We start from the raw sequence: 13337 nt of genomic DNA on the forward strand, positions 1-13337 counted from the left end.
CACGACCTAGCAGTAACTACAAAAGGGCTACAGTAGTGCTATACGATGCACCACGAATTTCTTCGTCATTCATTCTAAAACACACACCCAAACTAAGCATGAATCATCTTTCAGCATTTTAAAAATAAAAGTGTTATAGAAGTGTTGCAAGAATAGTCTTTAATTCTCCATGAAGGAGTTGGAAAATAACTTTGCCCTGTCACTGTGGTCGGAGTTGTGTGTGAAAGGAAAAAAGGAGAATGGGACATTAAAGATAAGACATATCTTTATTTTTCTACACAATTTCCAAGTAAATTGAGACATTTGTCATACCGCATTATAAGCTTCAAAAAGCCTTCCAGAAAAAGGCCAGGGCGTTGCATACGGAAGAAGCGTTGAACGGCTTGTTTGACGTCAGCATTGCTGCCAAAGCGCCTTCCGCCGAGAGTCTTCTTCAAAGCAGGAAACAGATGGAAGTCACTTGGTGCGAGACCCCGAACTGTAAGGCGGATGGTGTAGGCGCTCCCAACCAAGAATTGGAATATCGTTTTGCGTTGCCGTCGCCGTGTGTGGTCTCGCATTGTCATCCAGCAGCAGAACGCCAGATCTGAGAAGGCCAGGCCACTTTTTCCGAATCACCTCTTTCAATTTCGACAGAGTGGCACAGTACCGCGCGGCATTGATGGTTGCATCCTCCAGAAAGTCCAGCAGCAAAACTCCTTTGGCGTCCCAGAAAACGGTGAGTAGCACTTTACCTGCAGACGGAGTGCTTTTGAACTTCTTTCGGACAGGTGATGACAGATGTTTCCACTCCATGGATGAGGCCTTCGATTCGGGCAAGTAATGGTGGACCCACGTTTTATCCCCCGACACAATCCGAAACAGAATGTCATTGCCAGATTCATGGTAACGCACGAGCTGTTCCAGGATGAGCGCCATGCGTTGTTCCATGTGTGTCGGGGTCAGTTGGCGGGGCACCCATCGTTCTGACACCTCCCTGTATAGAAGAATTTCGTGGATTATTTTGTGAGCTCGCTCATGTCCGATTCCAAGTTCTGCCGGCACTCCATCGATGGTGATACGCCGGTTCGCTTTAATCATGTCATTCACCTTCCTGACATTCGCATCTGTAGTGGCCGTGCGCATCCGCGTCCGCCCATGTCTCGGTATGTCCTGCACTTGCTGACGTCCATCACTGAATTACTGACACCATCTTTGCACCATTTGCCTCGATATCACACCTGACCCATACACCTCAACAAGGCGGTTATGAATTTGTGTGCCCGATACTCCACGTGCCCATTCATAGCGGATACCAGGTCTCACTTCCGCCTTTGAGCACGACTCCAAAACGCACCTCGCTGCGGCAAAAGACCGACTGGCTGGCTTCTGCTTTGTACAGGCACTGTTACAGCGCCATCTGCTTGGTCTTGGTCGACCTCTACCCTATGGTGTATCGGTGTCCTGCAAGTGCCCGTTCATCTTTCGCCCATATCACATAACTCTTCCCACAGTAGACAGGGTAAACTTATTTTCCAACTCTCCCTCGTACATTTTAGTTAGGTGCTAAAGTTGGTGATAACGTGGGCGGGGGGGGGGGGGGGCGGGGAACAGGTGTCAGGGGAGGGGAGGGTGGGGCTACTAGCTAATACCTGATTGCACTCGGGGGTAATGGTCTAAGGAAGGTTGGGAATCACTAGCCTAAGACAACAGTCACGCAGAGCCGGCCGGAGTGGCCGAGCGGTTCTAGGCGCTACAGTCTGGAACCGCGCGGCCGCTACGGTCGCAGGTTCGAATCCTGCCTCGGACATGGATGTGTGTGATGTCCTTAGGTCAGTTAGGTTTAAGTAGTTCTCAGTTCTAGGGGACTGATGACCTCAGAAGTTAAGTCCCATAGTGCTCAGAGCCATTTGAACAGTCACGAACCACGAAGGAATTATCCAAATGGAACGGAAATCGATAATTGTGATGTACACGTACAAACAAAAAATGATTACAACTCTAGAAAAAATTGGATTATTTATTCAAGAGAAAGAGCTTCACAAATTGAACGAGTCAATAACGCGTTGATTCGCCTATGGTTCTGATGCAAGCCGTTCTTCGACTTGGTATTGATTGACAGAGGTGTTGGTCGTCCTCCTGAATGATATCGTGCGAGTTTATGTCCAATTGGCGCGTTATATTGTCAAAATCCCGAGCGAGTTGAAGGGCTCTACCCTTAATGCTCTAAACGCTCTCAGTAGGGGAGATATCCGGTGACCAAGCTGGCAAAGATGGGCTTGACAAGCACTAAACAAGTAGAATATCTTCGACATACCGCTGTGCTGTAAGGGTACGGCGTGTGGTAACCGAAGGGATCCTGTGATGTTTAAAGCTTTGCCGAAGAAATAGCTGTCCAGAGCATTGCTTCTGTTTGTCGGGTCATAAGTCGGGCAGGAGACAAGTTGGTATCCTACCGCAGTCCAGGGCGTCTCCAGACACGTCTTCGGCCTTAACTCTCATTGACTGGAGTAGAATTCTCCCCAGTGATGAGTCAGTGATGAGCCCCCACGACCAGCGAAGACTTATCTGAAGGCGCCCCAGACAGCAGTGGAATACCAACCTGACTATCGCCCGCCATATGGCTCAACAACCTCGAGTGATTTCATAGCAGGGCCCCTTTGGTTGCCATCCGCATCTCCCTTACAGCACAGCGCTACGTCCACGATATTCTACGCCCTGGTTTGTTGCCCTCCATGGCAAGTCATTCTGGGCTTACATTTCAGCAAGATAATGCCCGTCCGCACAGTAGAGATTTTCCACTGCTTGTCTTCGTGCTTTCCAAACCCTACCTTGGCCAGTAAGGTCGCCGGACCTCTCCCCAGTTGAGAACGTTTGCAACATTATTGGCGGGGGCCTCCGACTTGTTCGGGATTTTTGCGAACTAACGCGCCAATTGGACAGAACTTGGCACAATATCCCTCACGTGACTGTCCAACAACTCTATGGGTCAATGCCAAGCAGACGTATAAGGGCCAGAGATGGACCTACGCGTTATTGACTAACTCAGTTTGTGGAGCTCTTTGTCTTAAATAAATGATCCAACTTTTCTGAAACTGTAATCATTTGTTTGTCTGTACATGCACATCATATCTAATGATTTCCGTCCCGCTCGGAAAATTCCTTTGTGGTACGTTGTCCTTTTTTTTGCCTTAGAATGTACATACCAATAATCAGTAAACTGCATCGAACTAAGAAGAAGTATGATCTAATGCCAGTTACAAGTTAAATACTTTCTATAATAGAAGCTACTGAAAACTAAAACCAACTTCCATTTTCAAAACAAGTTGAATTGTTAAGGCGTTAACGAAACTCAGTTAATGTGCAAATATTCCGTTAAAGACCTACCTCTGTTTCAAGGTAGAGGGTGCTGAACGACAGACGAACAGATGAAGTATAGCTTTACCTTCAACCCGTTATACAACTAGTTTTAAAAATATGGAGAATTTCATTCCTTGTAAAATTCTGTGACTAAAAAATTAAAATGTATTACGAATATCTTTAATATATTATACCGCACTTAAATGTATATAACTCGAAATATTTAAAAATGCTGCACAAAACACAACCTCATGTCTAGCAATAAGACAATCCCCAGTAAGTGGCGGAACCTGATTATGGCGGCGTTTAGTGCGTATTCCTTCACTTGATTCTAAACCTTGATTGGAACCTGATTATGGCGGCGTTTAGTGCGTATTCCTTCACTTGATTCTAAAATAAGTCACCAGCGAAATAACATCGTGTGTTTCCAGTTACACTATCCTCGAGGTACAGCCCTCTCTCCTATTGTCAGTTATCAATAAAATATCAATCATGACATACATGAGGAAGGCACCCACGTCTCTATATAGCACGCGTCAGTTACAGTTTAATCTGAAGTCGTAGAATTAGTATTTATACTTCCATCGCTGGTATAAAAGATGGCGTTAGGTAGAGTTGCAGTCTTCCTCTTCGGCTGTTCAAATTGTATATCGAAGAAGTAATAACAGAACTAAATGGAAGATCCAAGAGTGAGATTAAAATTCAGGATCAGAGGCTATCAATAACAAGAATCATTGATGATATTGCTATTTTCATTGAAAACGAGAAATAATTACAGGAATTGTTTAGTGGAACTGTTTGTTGAATACAGAATATGGACTGAGTGTGAATTAAAGAAATACGAAACTAATGAACCGAAATGAGATTAGCGATGAGAATTAGAGACCATGAACTAGGCGATGTGATCGTATTATGTTACTTTGGAAACAAAATAGCACATGATAGTAAGAAGGGTGTAAGAAGCAGACTAGCAGAGGTAAGCAGAGCACTCCCGGCCAAAAAGGAATTTACTACAATCAAATATAGACCTTAATTTGAGGAAGAAATTTCTGATTATGTATACCTGGCGCAAAGAATTGCACTGAAGTGAATGAATGAAGTATTATGGAAAATAAGAAAAGAAGAAAATCGAAAGTTTCGAGTTGTGCTGTTACAGAAGGATGCATAAATTTAAGTGGTCTGGTTAAATAAGGAACATGTAGGTGTGCAGAATCAGCGACAAAAGAAATACGTGGAAAATATTAAGGATAGGATAATAGGACATGTGTTAACACGTCAGGAGTTAACGTGTGTGGTACTGGAAAGAACTGTAGCAAGTAAAACTTTCAAGGGAAGACATAGATTGGAATATATCCAACAAATAATTCATAACGTAAGTTCAATTGCTAATCTGAAATACAGTGGTTGGCACAGGGGAGAAAGTCATGGTGCGCTGCGTTGAATCAGTCAGAGGACTGATGAAGAAAAAAAAATGGGGCTTGCTTTACGCTTTTTCTAGTCAGCGGATACATGAGTACTGTGCTCAGAACTCTTTATGAAGTTGGTGTGTATACAAGGCGACCAGCCACATGTGTGCCGCTCACCAATCATCCCTAGAGGTGACGTTTCGAGAGCGCAAGTCGACACTCCTATTTACGCTAAAGGGAGACCGAACAGGACTGATCTCTTCCCGGATAGCTGGCTGAGTGGGCAAAGTGATAAGACTTGTTTTGATTTTTTGAAGATCTGGAACCTGATATAACCCATTGAAGTCCTGTAAATGTAATGTCTGCGAAGAGTGAACTGAGGAGTTCGAACAAGCCTCATGTTTTTTCTTAGTGGAAATGTGACTGCATCATAGTTTAGATCTGTCATCGCTGGTGCTAATTCATGTTACTGAGTCGTCGCAACAGGTGATAATTTGGTGTTACAACACAACAGACCTTATAATTCGCCTAAGGCTATCTTAAAAAGCAAGCTAATTAACTCTTACAATTACTACCTCGACGTCAAGATCTGAATTCCACATTCTATGGATTGCTCAGAGACCTCATCCTCACTGAAAACATCTTTGCCAAAAATGAGCCTGTGTTGTCATTAAGTATCGTAAATGGCCATAGAGGCCAAAATCAAGGACAGAGACAAGGATATCGTCAGGAATGCCCCAGGGTAGTGTGATAGGACCACTATTGTTCTCCACATACATACACATTTACAGTTTAATATAGGAACAGGGCCTTCACTTAATAACTCATTTTTATATTGATGAATTTGATCCTGCTACACCCGAATACAGGCAAAATCCTTTAAAAACAACGTCACGTCCTCTTTTACAATTTCTGAAAGGTGTAGATGCTTGAAATGAATGAAATATGGATTTCAGTCTCACATGGTACAACGGAAGTGAATTTGTTATTTTATAACTGCACCTACCGTATCTCCTAAACTTTAGGGCTGGAATTTTACGGATGGGACAGGATTCTAAACTGAGTATTTTGAAATGAGAAACCAGTGATTGGAAATGAAGATTTCAGACGGTGCAAGATCTTGAAGGAGTAATGCACTTTGGGTCCCATGTCTATAAACGGTTTAAACTTTTTTTCTGCCGAGTTTGGTCAGCTACGGACTGCATAGAACTTAACTCTTCTTGGCTTCTTTTCTTTCCAGAACTTCTTTTCTTTCTCTCCTCCTCGGATATGTTTGTGTGAACCTCTTTTTTAGTGGTTTCTCTTGAAGTTATTTTATGCTGTTGGCTTTGTTTCTGAATTTCTTCTGTTTTGGATCATCTGTATTGTAATATCAGTTTCTTGTACCCACTTAAAGGTGGACTTTAATGACGTGATATAACTGAAAATATTTTTACTCCGTTGGTTTTCGCCTATTCTTACTAGGTGTCCATAAAATTTCAACCATCTTTTCCATTTTATGTCCGTGACATTTTCAGTGTACTTGGAGAAAGCTTCCTTCGTCTTGTTCTTCCAAGTCCCATAGGCAGTCTTCCGGGCACCCGAATCTTCTTCTTCTTCTTCTCTCTCTCTCTCTTTTTTTTTTTTTTAGTTGTTTCTTGTTAGAGAGCGCACAGAGACAGAGCATTTACATTCTTCCAGTGCTGCGCTTCACATGGTTGTCAGAGCATAAATGTACCTGCAGAACAGTCATCGATAAAGATGACGTTAATGGTAAATTGTGTTTATCAACGTCGACAGAAATTGACAAATGCACTGTCATTCAAGGAACACCCCGTTTGGCATCGAATAGTGTCAGCTACATCTTCCACATGAGGTCCGGATTATCTGCGAATTCTTTCAGCTGCTCACAGCGCGACATCGCTAAAAGACGAAGCAAAGCTTTTGCCGAGCAGCCGTCCCCTCCGCACACAAGGAAGTTATCCAGTTACTAATCTGCGTTTTTGTGCGACGCGTTGCTCTTGGCACCCTGTTGGCTGTGTTCTTGTCGCGTAGTAATCTTAGACACTACAGAAGAGGCAACTCGGCCTGCAGGAGGAGGGAAAGACGAAACAGAAGCCAGTGGTAGAAGTTTCTGGTACTTTGGCAGCTGAGATACAACTGAAAGAGGAACTCAATAGGCATAAAGCTGCGCTCATCTTCATAGCGACCGAAATAAACTTCCTTATTTCCTCCGGCGACTGCCTACAGGAAATTACTCAACAACGGAAGTGGGGATGGTCCTCACATAATCAAGAAGCGACCAGAAGTACATTTTTTTTGTTACTAAATGAGAATATCATTTTAGACGGTGGGAATTATAGCTTAAACAAGACTCTACTTATTTGTATCGCTGTTACTTAGTTTCCCTCCACAGAGCAACATAAGCTGAGCTCAAAAATTCTCCTGTCCCTGGAGTAAACGAAGCGAAGGAGTTTTGCTTTCTTGGGAGCAAAATGACGCATGACGGTCGGAGTAAGAAGGTAAAAGAACGGACCCGCAAAGTTACAGACCAATATCCTTAACTTTGCTGCAGAATCCTTGAACATATTCTAAGTTCGAATACAATAAACTTTCTTGAGACTGAGAAGCTTATGTCCACGAATTAGCACGGTATTAGAAGGCATCGCTCGTGTGAAACTCAGGTTCCCCTTTTCTCACATGATATGCTGCGAACTACGGGTGAAGGACAACAGGCAGTTTCCTGACTTCTAGAATTCCGGAAAGCATTTGACACGGTGTCCCACTGTAGACTGTTAACGAAGGTACGAGCATACGGAATAAGTTCAAGATATGTAGGGGGCTCGAAGACTTCTTAAATAGTAGAATCCAGTATGTTGTCCTCGACTGCGAGTGTTCATCAGAGACAAGGATATCGTCAGGAGTGCCCCAGGTTAGTGTGATAGGTTTGGCGGAAAGGGTGGCCAGCAATTTGCGGTAGTTTGCTGATGATGCTGTGATGTACGGCAACCTGTCGAAGTTGAGTGACTGTAGGAAGATACAAGACGACTTAGACAAAATTTTCGGTTCGTGTGATGAATGGCAGCGTTAGTTGATGCGGATGAGTAGGACAATCAAATCTGTAATGTTCGGATACAATATTACAAGTGTCCTGCTTCATACAGTCACGTCGTTTAAATGCATAACATTGCAAAGCGATATGAGATGGAACGATCATGTGAGAACTGAGGTAGGGAAGGTGAATGGTCGACTTTGGTTTTTCAGGAGAATTTTAGGAAAGAGTGGTTCATCTGTAAAGGAAACTGCATAAAGGACGCTGGTGCGACCTGTTGTTGAGTACTGACCGAGTGTTTGGGATCCGTACCAGGTCGGATTGAACAAAGACATAGAAGCAATTCAGAGGCGGGCTGCTAGATTTGTTACCTATTCGGACAACACGTAAGTGTTACGGAGATACTACGGGAACTCAAATGCGAATCCCTGGAGGGAATGCAGCGTTCTTTTCGAGAAACACTATTCAGAAAATTTAGAGAAGCGGCATTTGAAGCTGGTTGCCGAATGATCCCATTGCTGCCAACATACATTGCGCGTAAGGACCACGAAGATACGAGAAATTGGGGCTCATACGGAGGCATATACAAGACAGTCGATTTTTCCTCGCTCTATTTGCGAGTGTAACAGGAAAAGAATTGACTAATTGTGTTACAGGATACCCTCCGCCACGCACCGAGTGGCGACTTCCGGAGAACCTACGTAGATGTAGATGTAGATATGAGAAGCAGAATAGCAAAGGCAAACAGAACACACCTCGCTAAAGGAAGTTTAATAGCCTGAAATATAGTCCTCAGTATGGAGAAGAATTGTACAAATTGTACCGCCCTGGTGGCCTAACAGTTCTAGGCACTTCAGTCCGGAACTACGCGGCTGCTACGGTCGCAGGTTCGAATTCTGCCTCGGGCATGGATGTGTGTGATGTCCTTAGGTTAGTTAGGTTTAAGTAGTTGTAAGTTTAGGGGACTGATGGCCTCAGATGTTTAGTCCCATAGTGCTTAGAGCCATTTGAACCATTTGTACAAATTGTACAATTTTAATAAGATTTGTTTGTTACTGACCCCCACGCTTCAGTGTACCGACACCGAGCTATATTGTTACTAATGTTCCTCTCTTCCTTTGCAAATTCTCCAGACAGATTTCAGATACGCAAAAACTGACCTCACGCACGTATTGCTTTCATTTTACTGTGGAATACAATTATATTAAGGTAATTTTCAGTGCTGTTACTGTGTATTCGCCAAATGCACTTAGCGTGAAAATATAAATATGGCAAGGAGACAGTCCCTTGACATCGAATTTAATTGCTGTTACGAGCCTTGCTTGCACACAGCAACTATACAGATCCGTCACCGGGCCAAAAAAGTTTAGGCAACAGCTGTGGTGTAGTAGATGGCGACGCATATTAGCAGCAATTTACAAAGATCTGTCGATAGTTTTACAATACCTAAGTGGAACATGAAGTCTGTGTATGGAAATATAGTTCAGTGTTCACTTGCATTCATGCATATTGTCAGTAGCATAGGTGTAAATCCAGTGAATGATGAAGAACGTCACTCGTGTTTGGCTTTTCTTGGCAGTTGCTGTAGATGTGCCCTCCGACACTCGCTGAGGTACTGTTCTGAGGTACCATTCTGACTTAACTGCTAAGGTCATCAGTCCCTAAGCTTACACTCTACTTAACCTAAATCATCCTGAGGACACACACACACACACACCCATGCCCGAGGGAGGACTCGAACCACCGTCGGGACCAGCCGCACAGTCCATGGTTGCAGCGCCTAGACCGCTCGGCTAATCCCGGGCGGCTCGACACCTTATCGAACCATTAGGTAATAGAATATTTGTTGTGAAGTTTAGTGCATAATAGTTACTTTCGTTCTTTATTTATTTATTAGGAAGCAATTTGTTGCAAGGCTGCTGGCTGTGGCATTCAAAGCTAGGAAAGAAATTGTACTGGTTTTATGTAAAAGAATTTAACGTTTATTATGAAATGGACATTATTGTTACTTTATTTAGATCGTGAAAGTGGTCAAGCTTTGAATATTTTAATATGTTAAAATGTAAAATAATGTAGAATAAGCTGTAGCCAATCAGATGGACGGCTTCAAGGAAGAGAACTGCCGCAGTCAGTTGAGCGAGGATGTTAGGCACGCGGGAAACGCGGCCGGGGACGGGCAGAGGAACAGTGCTGGTGGAGACGCGAAAGGGGACGGTCGGTCTTTAGGCAGCTAGAAAGTGAAACGATTTGGAAAATTTCGAGTTGTGTGGTATAGCGGGACTTAGCCTCTGAGCTGTGAGCAGCCGCACACCTGGTGTGAACTCTAACTTTTTGCGTAGTTAACAAGGTGGAGTATTGGGCTTGTAATTCGCGATGAGGTTCTGAATGATCGAACTGTGTTAAATGGATATGCGTTCGTGTGTAATGGTAATTCTAAATACGACCATTTTCGCTATTAGTTTGCCTTCTGAGCAAACATTGTTCTAACCAAATCGCAGCTGTGTGGCCTACATCACTTATGGGTCGTTAATTTAGCTCCCAATATTATTTCTGTTATTATATGTTCTGTTAACGTTGTTATGTTTCGTATAATTTCGCAAACTTGCCATCAAAATGGCTCTGAACACTATGGGACTTAACTTCTAAGGTCATCAGTCCCCTAGAACATAGAACTACTGAAACCTAACAAACCTAAGGACATCACACACACCCATGCCCGAGGCAGGATTCGAACCCGCGACCGTAGCGGTCGCGCGGTTCCAGACTGCAGCGACTAGAACCGTTAGGCCACCCCGGCCGGCAAAACTTGCCATCAGCCAGACAATTTAACCAAAGGGTCACAAGCGTCTAATTTAGGACGTGTAATGCGACACGTGCGGTTCAACCCCTTGACGAGTTTAAGCCTAGACATTTCGACAAAGAGGAACCGCATGTCAGCCCGAACATCTTTGGGAGGCAACAGCAATGGCTCCAATGTAGCTGAGCATCGAGTCGAATTAAGCTTAGATGACGGATACATGTGCGTCATTCTACATTGCTTTAACGCTACGCCACAGTACATCATTCGTATTGATTGGCGACTGGTGGCATGCCAGTCCCTCTTCGATGGATCACCAGACAGTTCCAGTGGATTATGATGATGCTGATATCTTGTTGGTGGGGCGCTCAATTGTACGTTTATCAGCGCCCACGCTAAACTCCAATCTTTTCACACTCCAGTCATGCCACTTTTCCGAATGGTGATGAACTGATGCAGACATCCCAGACACCCAGTCCCAGAGCGGAGAAAATCTCCGAGCCGGTCGGGTATCGAACCCGGAAACCTCGTGATCCACAGGCAGCAACGCTAGCCACTAGACCACGAGCTGCGGACCCAGCGAATGAGACACCTGGATAATGCACACTGTCCAAGGCAACAGTTGGACATCTTCTGTATCGAGCCCCCTTAGAGCCTCCATCGGCATGATGTATGCAGAAGTTAGAACTCTTCTGGAAAGACGATGTGGTGCCACTGCTGTGTCCATGTCTCTGGACGCATCACTGTTGGAACGCCTCACTCTGCTACTTGTCAAAGGAAGCTGACAGTCCATGATGCTCCAGAAGTCGTGGCACTCTCCCTCACTCGAGGCAAGCAACGTGGGTGTCCGATCCTGCACAGCCAAGAGAACAATGTGTCTGCCCTCTGGACGCTAATCGCGTGGAGCCATAGAGAACCTGCGTGGTATCAGGTGTGGGCGTTCTTAACGCAGCGATATCATATTCGAATGGCGCCATAACGCAAACTTCTCGCAAACAAACAACATTCGAAAGCTATTTCTGAATTACACATTGCGTAACCTTTCCTTATAAAGAGAATATAGATGGCATTATTCCCAACTAATTTGTGTGGTTACGTTAAAACGCTAATCGTTTACATATTGAAATTTGACGTTAGTTGCATGCTGCCTTCACATGTTCCAATTCTAAATACCAGCGGTGTACAGTAGCACCAACGGGACTGGATAACATCGCGTTTCATTCTGGACGTTAGCACCATCACTTCTCTATGAGATGCTATAGGGAGTTCCTCATTTAAGGCAATACACTGGCCCAGAATCTGACAATTTCGTATTTCATCGCCTCCCAAGCTCTGGTGGTGACAAGTTACCCCAGTACCGGAATGCGAAGATTGGTTGGTTTGGGGGATGGGAACCAAACAGTGAGGTCATCGGTCCCATCGTATTAGGGAAGGATGGGGAAATAAGTCGGCCGTGCCCTTTCAAAGGAAGCATCCTGCATTTGCCTGAAGTGATTTAGGGGTATAACGGAAAACTTACGTAACTCAGGATGGCTGGACGCAGGTGTTTGAACCGTCGTCCTCCCGAATGCGCCTCCAGTGTGCTAACTACTGCACGACCTCGCTCGGTAATGCGAAGAGAATACTTGCCAGTCAAGCGCCATTATGATATTACATCTTAGCCACCTCAACTTTAGATTAGGTTAGATTCAGTTTTCGTTACATAGACTCAAAAAATGACATTATTCTGGTGGGTGTGGAACATGTCAGAAAGTATAACATAAAACATTTGAATACAATACTTACTACCTATATCATTTGTCGGGAGACTGTCTGCTAATATTTACAGGATAAACACGCTGTCAGAATGAAACATTGTTATGCACTATTAATAAATTTATCATACACAAAATACCTAATCTTGACTGTTGTGACCAACTACTGGCAAAACTGAAATCTAACAGGTATTTTTAATTAAGCTGGCTTAACAGTCACTGTTAAGATATTCATCTATTGAGTAGGAGGAGTTGCCTATCAAAGTCTTTCAAACTCTGTTTAAACCGAGCTTTATCTGAAACCAAGTTTTTTATGGTTGCTGGCAATTTATTGAAAATGTGTGTTCCTGAATATTGGACCCCTTTTTGGACCAAGGTAAGTGATTTTAGGTCTTTATGCAGATTGTTCTTATTCCTAGTATTGATACTACTTATTGAGCCATTGGTTGGAAACAGAAATGTATTACTTGCAACAAATTTCATTAAGGAATAAATATACTAAGAAGCAGTGGTTAGAAGACAAAGTTCCTTGAACAGGTTTCTACACAATGTTCTTGAATTTACACCACAAATGATTCTTATCACATGCTTTTGCACCCTGAAAACTTTTGCTTGGTTTGATGAGTTGTCCCAGAATGTGATCTCATATGACATAATAGAGTGAAAGTAAGCAAAATATGCAAGTTCTTTTTATATTTACATCTGAAATCATTCTCATGGCAAAACAGACTTGTTTAGGCGCTTAAGCAATTCTGTGGTATACCCTTCCCAACTGAATTTATTATCGAGTTGTAATCCCATAAATTTAACACTGTCAACCTCATCAATCTGCATGTCTTCATATGCTATACACATGCTGCAAGGAAATCTTTGCAGGTTCTGAACTGCATATAGTGGGTCTTCTCAAAGGTTAATTACAGTGAATTAGCTTTAAACCACTAATTAATGTCACTGAAAATTTGATTAGCAGCTATTTCTAAATGTGTACTTGACTTGCTACTTATTGCAAT

This window comes from Schistocerca piceifrons, chromosome 6, assembly GCF_021461385.2.
Source record: "Schistocerca piceifrons isolate TAMUIC-IGC-003096 chromosome 6, iqSchPice1.1, whole genome shotgun sequence".
Lineage (NCBI taxonomy): Eukaryota > Metazoa > Arthropoda > Insecta > Orthoptera > Acrididae > Schistocerca > Schistocerca piceifrons.